This window comes from Dipodomys ordii, unplaced genomic scaffold (assembly GCF_000151885.1).
Source record: "Dipodomys ordii isolate 6190 unplaced genomic scaffold, Dord_2.0 Scaffold25, whole genome shotgun sequence".
Taxonomy (NCBI): Eukaryota; Metazoa; Chordata; class Mammalia; order Rodentia; family Heteromyidae; genus Dipodomys; species Dipodomys ordii.
Genome location: NW_012267241.1, coordinates 4,160,948 through 4,174,045, shown reverse-complemented (window position 1 = coordinate 4,174,045; position 13,098 = coordinate 4,160,948).

Genomic DNA, 13,098 nt, shown 5'->3' with positions numbered 1-13,098 from the left:
GGAGGGGAAGGGAGAAGGGAAGAAGAGGGAAGGGAAGAAAAAGAAGGGAAGGTTGGAAAAAAAAGAGATAGAGAAATTTTAAGCCTAAAAAAATCACACACTAAACATTTAAAAGTACATCAACATTCTCAAAGATCCATGAACCAATCTCAGCAGCTCTAACATATGTAACAAAGGTTGCTAAGGAAAGAGCAATAAAATAGATAGGAAAATATATGAAGAAATGATGGTAAAATTAATGAAAAACAGCGAATTACAGAACCACCTAGCCATGTAAAAAGAATAAAAAGAAGTATAACTTTAAAAAACTAACAATTAAAAAATAAAGAAACACTAGAAATTTATCTATGGAGCTCAAAGACAAAGGAAGAGGGAAGAACCCAAAGGAAATGAAGCTAAAACCAGAAAAGACACACCAGACCATCCCAACGATGAAATGAAACAGAGTGGATAAGGTTCTCTAGCAGATAGTTAACTGACTGTCATAAAAATCTTGGGGAAAACTCAATGACATCTTTGCAAACTCTGGTGCCGAAGTAATTTCAGGTCCTTGTACCAGAAAATAACTCTTGTGCTACTAAATACAACAAAATGATGAAAGGAGAATCATGGAATCAAATGTAAAACATGATAATATAAACTATAATACATCTATAAAAATGGCATATGAGGAAATATTTTGAATTTAGTGGAAAGGAAACTTTCTTTCAATATACCCATTATTTATATAAGGAAAAAGAAAAGTACTCATTTGATCTTATTAAGATTCAAACCTTCCCTTGGAATGACACTATTAAGAAAATGAAAGGACAAGCTGTATTTCTTTAAATAGGGAGAAAATATTTGTACCTAACTTCTCAGATTAAATTCAGGGCTGGGAAGGTGGCTCAGTGGTAGAGCGCTTGCCTTGCATGCATGAGGCCCTGGGTTCGATTCCTTAGCACCACATAAGCAAAAAGAAAAAAGCCAGAAGTGGTGCTGTGGCTCAGGTGGTAGAGCATTAGCCTTGAGCTGAAGAGCTGAGGGACAGTGCCCAGGCCCAGAGTTCAAGCCCCACGACCGGACCGACCCCCCCCCAAAAAAAAAAAGATTTGAATTGGGCCAGATGCTGGTGGCTCACGCCTGTAATCCTCGCTACTCAGGAGGCTGAGATCTGAGGATCGTGATTCAAAGCCAGCCCTGGCAGAAAAATCGAAAGACTCTGATCTCCAATAAACCACTAGAAAACTGGAAGTGGCGCTGTGGCTCAAGAGGTAGAACGCTCGCCTTGAGCTGAAGAGCACAGGGACAGCGCCCAGGCCCAGAGTTCAAGCCCCACAACCAACAAAAAATAAAATAAAATAATTACCAAGTAAGAATTGGAAAAAAAATAGGCAAAAAATCCCAACACACACACACACACACACACACACACACACACACACCTAACATCTTTAATCAAAAAGTAAATGCAAATTGAAATCATAATAAGCAATTACTAGAAATAATGTTTTATTTCTTAATGTTGATGGTAGCCAATTTGAGTCCCTTGTGATTCTATGCTTGTACCATAGGCATGTTTGTGCAACCAACATCTTTATTTCACCAAGATATAATGAAGAAGGCTATGAAATTGTAGAACATTAGCACTCTGCTCATAAGGTAAAGAATCTCAACTGGCTTAAACAAAGTATGGCCATGTATATTCTATGTAAAAAAGTGTACTTAACATAGTGAGACCTGAGGGACTGTAAGGAGAAAAATGGGAAAAATAAATTATGAGCACAGTACACATAAGAAAGCTGCTATTGTTTGTTGGCACCAAAGAGAAGTATTTTATTATGATTAAAGAGTCAATTCATCAAAGTACTGGGGAACAAATAATAATTATCAGAGGCACAGCAAGGCAAACTAACTGAATAATGAGGAGAGCAAAGGAATATATATATAGATACATATATAGATACATATATAAACAGATATATAGATATATAGTTAAACACATGTCATGTGAACTTTAATTCTGTTTTTAAAATGGAAAAAACAGCAACAATAACAAAAGGGAAATAAATATACTAGGCTATCAAATAAAGCAATCAATATCACAACTATTAGCATTAATAATTCATTATGATTCCACAACATTTACCCCAATTCTAAACACAAGCTCTTCAAAGGATGAACTTTTTATTCCTACCTCTATTTGAAGCTTGTTCTTTTGCTTAGATATTTTTTTCTCTATTTGATTTTATGTTTGCACTTAAATGAGGAATACAAATATTGAACTTAAAAATAAATTGATACAGGGTTGAACCCATGTGTGATCAGAAAAATCGAAATCATTTTTCTTTTCAGACAAAAGTATTAAAATGAATTGCCATCCAGCTAAGTGGAGACATTACAGTGACATGAGTAATAATCCAGTTGCTGCAAAAGGCTGCAGTGTTTGCTGATTACTCTATGGTAAGTGTGTCAGAAACAGAGCTTAGGGACAGATTTCATCCTCTAAAATTATTTCCACTGAGGAGGACAAGCTGGCACCTTGATGATTATGGGAGAATAAACAAAACAAAATAACTCAGGCAGCTGACATAGGCTGGGGACCAGTACAAACTACCCACTTCACTGGACCTGTCCATCCAGTCTTCTCTCTTAATTTACTTGTTGATTTATTCCATGAATGAATTTATCTTCTACTTGTCTCCTACTCCCACTTCAGGTGTTCAGAGTTAGAATAGGTTTCCTAGTTCTTATACTCACAAGAATGAGGCAAAACTCCACTATACTGGTCACAGAGGAGTGAGCCCTTGGGTCTGCAGAAATAAACTGCACTGGCTACTATGTCTCTGACGATCAGAATGATAAACTACAAGAGAATGGTTAGAGGATGCCAATGATATTAAGGAAATAGCAATGTCTCTAGGGTTAAAATGTATATTATTTAATAATATGTAACTTTTGTTCAAATATCTTCTGAGAATTGAGATGGTTGTGTGATGTGTGTGTGTGTGTGTGTGTGTGTGTGTGTGTGTGTGTAGGGCACTTGTGAACTTCATGTAATCTACACATAAAAGACCATTGAATCATCTAATGTTAGCACATGTGTGCTCACAACTGGAAACTGAGTTTAGTAATACAAATGTTTTCACCATTCATTTCAACAAATGCTTGCTCATTATATATGTATACAGCATCTATGATATACCAAGCTCTGGATTAAATACTGTGGGAACTACAAAAATGAATTAGTTATAGATTCTTCTCTAAGCAGCTTATTACCCAGGGTCAGAGGAAATTTTAAAAAAACTCCAAATTTAACTTGCAAGTATAAAGTGATGTGTGATGCAAGAAGGCAGATAGAATATGCAGAGGGAGCTGGGTGTTGGTAGCTTGAACCTGTGAGCCTGTAACCCTAGATCCTCAGGCGGCTGAAGAGCCAATTCCAAGCCCAGCCCAGGCAGACAAATCTTAGAGACTCTTAGCTCTAATTAACCAGGAAAATGACAGAAATGAGAGCTGTTGAGTATATAGCAGAGGGCTGGTCTTGAGCAACAAATGTTAAGTGAGAGCATAAAGCCCTGAGTTCAAAGAAAAGTGCCAAGGGAGTATTCCAAAGAGGAAACTAACTCTGGGAGTGAAATTTATGGAGGACAGATATCAAAGAATGCTTTATAGATAATTTAATTTTGGGGGAGGGGTGGGAATTGTTCAGATTGTCAACAGGTCAGATTTCACTGGAGATAGCTCTTGGAGACCATCTAAATTACAGAACTGCAGCCAGGAGGGTGAGGCAAGCTGACAAACAAGACAACTTATCTAGTTTGAATGCAACATAAGTTTACATACTTTTCCTGCAGATGAGACCTGGAATGCAAAAATTGAAAACATCTGTAAATGGACCAAAAAATGGGAAAATGCAAGAAATTAGAGTGTGCCAATGACATACATTGAGCTGCAACCATCATCTGCTGTTTGCTTCTTATTCCTCAGTATCCAGTAGAGAGACAGGCACTTGGTTGACATCTAGTAAGCAAATATGTTTATAGTTTATATTTCCTGAGCACTATGTGCCTAGCCCTATTCCAGTAACTTTGCATGGGGAAGCTTATTTAATTATCAGTGCATCTCCTGGGTAGTATTATATATATATATATATATATATGCATATATATCATTGATATACAGTGATGGTACATTTTTATGGGATATAGTGCAAAATATAATGTGGTAATACAGAAAATACATAATATCAGATGTGGGTAAGGGGCATGTTTGTTACTTAAGAAATTGTGTCTGCTCTGAAAACATTACAGGATGGAATAGGAGAAACCCTAGGTCTCCTTGGCACAGGCCGAAATTTTTTGAATAGAGACCCGGAAACACAACAAATCAAAGAAAGGTTGGACAAATGGGATTGCATAAAGTTGCAGAGCTTCTGCAGGGCAAATGACATAGCTAGCAAGATCAATAGAAAGCCCACAGATTGGGAGAAGATCTTTACTAGCCATACAACGGACAAGGGTCTCATATCTAAAATATACTTGGAACTCAAAAAATTAAACCCCCCAACAACAAATCCCCAAAGAAACAACTGCCCAATAAATCAGTGGGCGAAAGACTTAAAGAGAAACTTCTCTGAAGAAGAAAGAAGGATGGCCAATAGACACATGAAGAAATGTTCAACATCCCTAGCCATAAAAGAAATGCAAATCAAAACAACATTGAGATATCACCTCACCCCAGAAAGAACGGCAAAAATCAAGAACTTTAATAACAACAGATGCTGGAGGGGATGTGGACAGAAAGGAACCTTACTTCATTGTTGGTGGGAATGTAAACTTGTCCAACCACTTTGGAAAGCAGTATGGAGGTTCCTCAAAACACTTCACATAGAACTCCCCTATGACCCAGCAATCCCACTTTTGGGCATTTACCCAAATGCTTACAAACAAGACCACACTAAAGCTACCACCACAACTATGTTTATTGCAGCATTATTTACCATAGCTAAGATATGGAACCAACCCAGATGCCCCTCAGTAGATGAATGGATCAAAAAAATGTGGTATATATACACAATGGAATTCCATGCCTCCATCAGAAAGAATGACATTGCCCCATTTGTTAGGAAATGGAAAAACTTGGAAAAAATTATATTAAGTGAAGTAAGCCAGGCCCAAAGAAACATAGGTCCCATGGTTTCCCTTATTTGCAATATCTAGTATATCTATGAGTCAAGCGGAAAAGGTCAGATAATGTGATGTCAGGAAAATGAACCCTTAGATATGTATTTTAATGTTTTTTCTTCCATGCATGTGTTTCTAATGCATTTATAAGATTATCTCTTTGTTGCTTTGTATGTCCCTCCCCCACAGTATAACCCCTGCTTTCACTATATTTGATGTCAGTATAACTTGTGGAGGAGATGGGGAAAAACCAGTTGTTTAAGGATACAGGTGGATCTGATGCAACAATGAGAAGTACAAGTTGTCATGTCCAAAACGAGCTTTACAACGTCGGTTTGGGGGAGGGAAGGGGGTGGGGGGGAGGGGGGAAGGAGAAGGATTGGGATGGGGGGGAGGGGGGAGGCTGGGAAGGGATGGGAAGGGTAAACAAAGGGGGGGGTTGCATTGTTTGTTAGGAATTTTCGGCTTTTTCTTGCCCTTGCATTTTTACCCCTCTGTACAGTATGTTCAAAAATAAAATAAAATTAAATTAAAAAAAAAAGAAATTGTGTCTGTGTCTTTGTGTTGGGGACATCCGAAGTCACATTTATTGTTATGAAACTCCATTAATTGATGTCAGCCACAGTTAACCTACCATGCTATTGACTTTAAAAAAATTCTTTCTCTTATCCAGTTGCAACCTTGTGCAATTAACCATCTTTTCACCATTCAGCCATTCGAATATCCTTCTTATGCTCTAGTAACCATTATTCTATATTTGCTAAGAAATTTTCGTTTCCACACTTAAGTAAATAACACATGGTCTCATTTGTATGGGTAACCTATGCTGTTTTGGACATCATTATCTCTGCTTTGCAGATAAAGTAACTGAGATATGATATTTAAGTTAAAAACTTTACGGTCATACTGCTTTGAGATAAGAGAGAAAGCATATTAGCCAAAAGTTCAACTGGTCATCTCTACCTCTCAATGAATAAATATCTGACCGATAAATGAAGACCTTCATACTCTAAAGAACTAAACATTGTACTCTTTCACCTCATGAAAAATTGGCAGATGCAAGTAGATATATTCCACTGGATTGAATCACAGCCTTGGAAGTTTGTTTTCTCAGTGATAAAACCAGAAAAGGAGCTCTTGATTTCAGTCACATTCCTTCTATCGTGAAAAGAACGTGGCAGGTATTCAGTATTTGTTTCCTCATTGAACCACACAAACTGTACCAAGATAGCTCCCAGAGTTTACTGTCAGGTATTTACAATCCAGAACCAATGATTTGCTAAGATATTGGCTACAATGTGTGACATCCTGTGCCAGGAACTACCTAGTTATAAGACAATCATGAAGATGGACCTCATATAGGAAAATAGAATAGAATTCTGGGGATTCTCAGGATGTACAAAATAACATCATATAAGAATTCTTCCTCACATTGGGATAATAATTTTTTCTCTTCCCCAATAACACAAATTCTTTTACTCACTTAGAATACGGGACCATGAAATTTCTAAAAAGAAGCATCAATCCAACCGTGTTTGGAAGTAAGTATGGCATGAACTGGGCAGGGCAATGATGTTAGGAGTTAGAAGTCTATGAGTTCTGTGATAAAGAGAAGAGAATGTGACACCAGATCCAAATCCTACTCTGGTCTTCAGTGGGTGAGGGGCCAAAGTCAAGCTTCCTACTGATTGGATATTATTTTTTTCATAGTTAATATGAAGACAAGAATAACAAGTTTAAGGGCAAAAAACTATTAAAGGAGTGCTGTATGAAAGGAAGACGGTTGGAACTCCCTTTGACAAGGATGGAAGAGGCTCTTGTCCCTAGCAACATCATACGGTGGAATCTAACCATCTTGATGGTGGGAGTGCAAACTTGTTCAACCACTTTGGAAAGCAGTATTGAGGTTCCTCAAAAAAATTCCCCTATGCCAGGTGCCGGTGGCTCACGCCTGTAATCGTAGCTACTGAGGAGGCTGAGATCTGAGGATGACGGTTCAAAGCCAGCCTGGGAAGAAAAGTCCATGAGACTCCTATCTCTAATTAACCACCAGAAAACCAGAAGTGGTGCTGTGGCTCAAGAGGTAGAGAGCTAGCCTTGAGCTGAAGAGCGCAGGCTTAGCACCCAAGCCCAGAGTTCAAGCCCCATGACTGACTAAAAAAAAAAAAAAAGCTCCTTTATGACCCAGCGATCCCACTTTGGGGGCATTTACCCAAATGATCACAAACAAGGCTGTACTAAAGCTACTATCAGAGCTATGTTTATCACAGCATTATTCACCATAGCTAAAATATGGAACCAACCCAGATGCCCCTCAGTAGATGAATGGATCAAGAAAATGTGGTATATAAATACAATGGAATTCTATGCCTCCATCAGAAAGAATGACATTGCCTCATTTGTTAGGAAATGGAAAGAATTGGAAAAATTACATTAAGTGAAGTAAGCCAGGCCCAAAGAAACATAGGTCCCATGGTTTCCTTATTTGCAATAAATAGTACATGTCTAGTACAAGCAAAAAAGGTCAAAAGCACATTTGACCATATAAGATGATGCTAAGTGAAATGAACCCCAAGATAGGGACACAAGAGGTTTTATCTTTGTTGCTGTTGCTTTTAATGTACTTATAACGTACTATGGGATTTTTTTTGGTTTCTTTTGTATGTCCTTCCCCTATCCTATAACCTGTTTTTAACTGTAATTGATTCCAATGCCCTACAAGATTCTTGTATATACATTTTTCTAATTTGGGAAATAACAAAATGATGAAATAAGATTCCAGGTTGACCCATTGTAACAATGAGATGTACAAGACACTACATTGAAAATGAACCTTACAACTTCAGGGTGGGGGAGGGGTAGGGAAGAGTTGGGGAGGTGGGGTGGGAAAGGATGGTAGGGGAAAAACAAAAGAGGAGGTAACAATGCTCAATAGGAAATATACTCATTACCTTACTCACGTAACTGTAACTCCTCTGTACAGTATCTTTATAATAAATATATATATTAAAAATTTAAAAAGAAAATGTGAATAAATGTACAGCCACAAAAAAATTTAAAAAACTATTAAGGGAGTTTATACACAATAATGTATTGTGTGCATGTTTTTCTGAGCAAAAATCAAAATGAATTTCAAGTTAGGCTATTGCTGGAAATGTGTTTCTATCATATTGACTCAGATGAGAGAGTTAAATTATCAAAGTTTAGCACATAAAATATTGTCCAATCCAACTGTGGATGGAATTAAACTCTCAAACTTTACTGACATCAAATAGATAAATGACCCCTATGTTTCCCAACTCCTGTTTTCTCTATTTCTAGGTCCATTGGAGAAAAAGAAAACACAAGCATGTAATAGGACACTGAAGTGTTCAGTCAAGTACTAACATTATTTTTTAATTAAATAAAACTATATGGTGGCCAAGTAGATTCCCATTTCTTGTTTCATGTTCCTTTAATACAAGTGTATGTGTATATGTTTGTGTGTGTTGGGAGGGGGAATATTTCCTTTGCTAATACAACAAAGAACTGCTGCACAGTAACTTGGACATTGAAATGTCATTATTGTACAATTCTCATGGCCAGAGTTCTCATCAAGATAAAATTAGGCTGTAGGGCAAGGTGTTGCTCTTTCTGGAGATTCCAAAATTGAACTTTTCCCTTATTTTTCCAGCTTGTAGAGGCTGCCCAGCATTAGGATGGCCGTTATAGTCTATCTCTAAAGGAGACATTTGCTTCAATCTGACCTCTGCTTCTCTCACCAAATCTGACTCTCCTGCTTCCTTTTTGCCCTCTTAAGTAGCTTTGTGATTATGATGTGTCCACTCAGATAATCCAGGATGATCTCTTCATCCAGAGATTCTTAACTTAATCACATCTGCCAGCTACAAAGTCCATTTTTTTTATGTAAGATAACCTATCCACAAGTACCAAGGATTCACTAGTTTTCTCTACTGCCATTTAGTGAGTATCAATTAAATAAATAGACACACAATCTTTGAAAGGCCATTATTCTGACAAGCATAGGTTGTTGGCTTTTATTTGTTGTTGTTGTTTTATTTTCCAACGTGTACTTACCTCCTGTTCAGGGCAGCAGTATCACTGGACTTTACTCATGTATTAACTTCTGAAACAATCTCATCATGAGCAAAGGTTCTCACCTTGTGAAGGAAGTATTCTGAGGATGCTCAAAATGGAACAGGCCAGTCCCAGCATGCACTGCACAGAGCCTTTTCATTTTAGGACTCAGCCTGGCAGCTGCTCACACTGACTTCTAAAAGCAGCCAGAAATGCAGGTAAGGAAGTGGCATGTTCAGAAGAATTCAGCTTGAGAATGGATGCTTCCCATCAAACAAACATAGCAATGACCTTCTGTCCTTGAAAAATCAGCCCTGTATCCCACCCTTGGATTTCCTCTTACAGACTGCTCCATAATCCAGAAAGCTATGTTTTCTTCATGCATATTCCTATACCCCCAGCCCAAGAAAAATGGTGAAGAAGAAATACTTTTGTTGTCTTTTATTTTATTTAATTCTGAGCATGAGGAGAAATGTCTGCACAGAGCCAGATTTCATGTTCATTAATGTAATTGGACATTAGCACCATGGCTACATCCTCCAACTCAGTAGTGAAAATGACCCTCTTCCCAGATTATCATCAATAACAGCACAGTGATGGCCTGGCTGGGACTGACCAGGTTGTAACTAAGCTCTCAGTCCCTTGGGCAATAGGTGATTTTTATTTACAGTGACAAGATGATCTTTACACTTGTTTCTCTTTGGACTGTACACACAGCTCTATCCATAAGTCACAACACAGCCAGACTGGCTCTTTCTGCCCTGCACTTTACCTAACTGACGAAGTGTCAGCCTTAATTTCTCCACCATAGAAAAGTTTCATCTCTCTTGCCCTAGGGATGTTTTCTTGACCTCTCCAGACGTGTGATTGGGAGCAGTTTGGTCTTTTCTCATAAGCTCCAAACATTTTCTTTCTTTTCCATTGCAATTATTATCTCCTGTGACATTTACAAGGACTGGTTCTGCAGCAGCTAGAGCTATAAGCATACAAGGAGCCTTGGCGACCCAGAATTCTTTTCTGCTTGAACATGCCAGTTAATAACTACACAGGCTTTCAGCATGAATTTGTGATTGGAGCTTTTCAAATAGGTGCCTTGCTTCAAAAATAGCCTTTGTCAGTAGGAGCCTTCCACAAAATGTTTGAAAAATTATAATCAAGCCTTATTATGTAAATAAAATAGATGATTTTATGTAAACAAAGCATTTACTTTTTCAACTCTACAATTCTCAGGTAACTATGATTTGTGCTTTTTGTTGTACATGATTGAGGTTCACACAATGTCTAGAAAAGAGTGTACTCTGGATTTTAAATCTGTGTGTGTGTGTGTGTGTGTGTGTGTGTGTGTGTGTTCTGGGGCTCGAATTTAGGGCCAGGATGCTGTCCCTGAATTTCTTTTCTCTAATGCTTTCTTTTTTCTTTTTTTGGGTGGGGGTAGTTAATTGGAGATACATATCACAAGTGTCTGCTCAGACTGGCTTCAATTCTCAGATCTCAGCCTCTGGATAGCTAGGATTGCAGGTGTGCCTCAAGGCCTTTTTGAAAATAGCTATGGGCTGGCTAGAAGTGGGCTGGACACATCTCTCATAGGTAATGCCTTCTCTGATGAGTCACCAACTTCTTCAGAACTTCATTTCTCTAATTGCTTAAGAAAACGCTCATCCTTAAGCTTTTCTTTTCCACCTCTGCTATCCTGGAAATAATTCCTGGCTGACACCTTGGAACCTTTGTTAATATCTTTATGGAAGTGTTGCTTGCCTGTGATAAATAAAGAATTCCAAAAATAAATAAAGAATTCTGTACTTATTACAGCTGACATTCCATCCGCAAATTTTTGCTACCCAACTACAGAAATTCATACTGGAACCAGATGTGTGACCTTATACACAGAAAACTACATTCAGAGCCCCACAGCTTTTGAAGGTAAGCAAAAAGATCACCCAGTTGTTTTATTTACTGAGGTGCATTCTAGCAAATACTTTACTTAACTAATAACATTAATACTTTAAAAGTATTTTTATTTTATATATTCTGTCTCCAGGCAGTGAGATTTTGCTTTGATACAAGTTAAGCTCAGCTCATCAGGGTGATTTGCCTTCTGTTTTATTTTATTTTTTTAATGATCCACTGATTTGTCTTCATTTCTTAAGTTCTCTTGAAGGTAAAAGAAAAATGTTCCCTTAACCTCTATACATATCTCTTCTATATTCAAAATATTTTGCAGAGTTTCATAGCTCCTACATCATTCCACAGGCAATCTATATCCTTATATTCTGTCTGTTATAAAGTCCCAGTGAGATCCTGGCCTCTGATTGTAGACCTCCAAAGAACAAATTCTTAGTGAGAGTAGAAGAATAGTCACTTTGCAATTTTACTTCATCGCCTGAATTATTGGCAATCAAATAAGGAGGATATTGAGAAAAGAAAACATAGTGTTTGTTTTCAATTGAGAATGAGTAAGTGGCCAACAATTATTTAATGGGTGCTTTAGAATTTCAGTCATATGCAGGGTTAATCACAGGGTTTGTCAGTATCTACCTCAGCATAGGAAACCAGAGTCAACAGCATCAGTAGCATCTGAGACTCTTTTAGAAACAAATTGTCAAGCCCCTTCCCAGAGTTAATAAATCAGCTCTCTGTGTTTTAATGATTCTTCTGGATAATTCAGATGTATGTTTGAGCATCCAAATCAAACAATTTCTACTCTTAGAAATTGTAAGTGGCCTTACCTCACTAAATTAAACAAAGTAAAACCTTATGACTTATCATGGAAACATGCACCAAATTAAATTGTGATTGCATTATTTATTTATTATGATTTTGGAGATCTACTAGAAAGGATATAAGGTTTGCCATCTAGTACCATGTACTTATCAGGTATAAGTAGAAATGTCTCAAGGAAAATGTTCATCAATTTTTAAAAATGAAAAATTAAGATTAATAAACATGGTTCAGGTCTGTAATCCTACCTACTGAGGAAGTTGAGACCCAGAAATCACAGTTAAAGGCTATCCTAATGAGGAGAAGCATGTAACTGTAGCCTTTACTGACTGATTTTATTTGTGCTGTTATCACTTTAAAGTATAGATGTTCTATTTTTCTGCCAGTGAATATTCACTTACATACCATTTGGGTCAGTGGTCTTGAATAATGAATAAACATAACAAAACCAAAAAAGTCTTGAGAAGATGTGGGTTTGAATTTGGAGGTTTGTTTCTGCATGGATATGCATTATGAAGGGTAAAAATGTAGGAAAAGATCTATTATCCTAAAAGGTACCACCAAGGTTCCTGAAAGTTAATTATTTCTTTTTGAGAAATTAGCTCCAACTTGTCACTAATTTATTGACAAGCAGTGATTTCCTCTAGTAGACATTGGAAGAAATTTTCTTCAGCTGTTTACCTGTGATTCAGGTATATATAGTGGTACACACACCAGAGTAGTAGGAGTTTTCATTTAAAGTTATGCAAACACAAGGACTGAAGTGAAGGTAAGAATGATCAAGAGATGTGAGAGTTGACTAAGAAAAAACAAGTCAGTAAATCAATGCAAAATGTTTAAACATGTCTTTGTTTTCTCTGTGTTAGGCAGAGAATTGTCACATTCTCTTGCTGTTGTGAGAGACATCTAAACAGAGAAGGGAGGAGGAAGGAAGAAAGGAAGAAAAGAAGGAAGGAAAGGAGGAAGGAAAGAAGGAAGGAGGGAGGAAGGAAAGAAGGAAGGAGGGAGGGAAGAGGGAAGGAGAGATGGAGGGAGGGAGGGAGGAAGAAAGAAAGAAAGAAAGAAAGAAAGAAAGAAAGAAAGAAAGAAAGAAAGAAAGAAAGAAAGAAAGAAAGAAAGAAAGAAAGGAAGGAAGGAA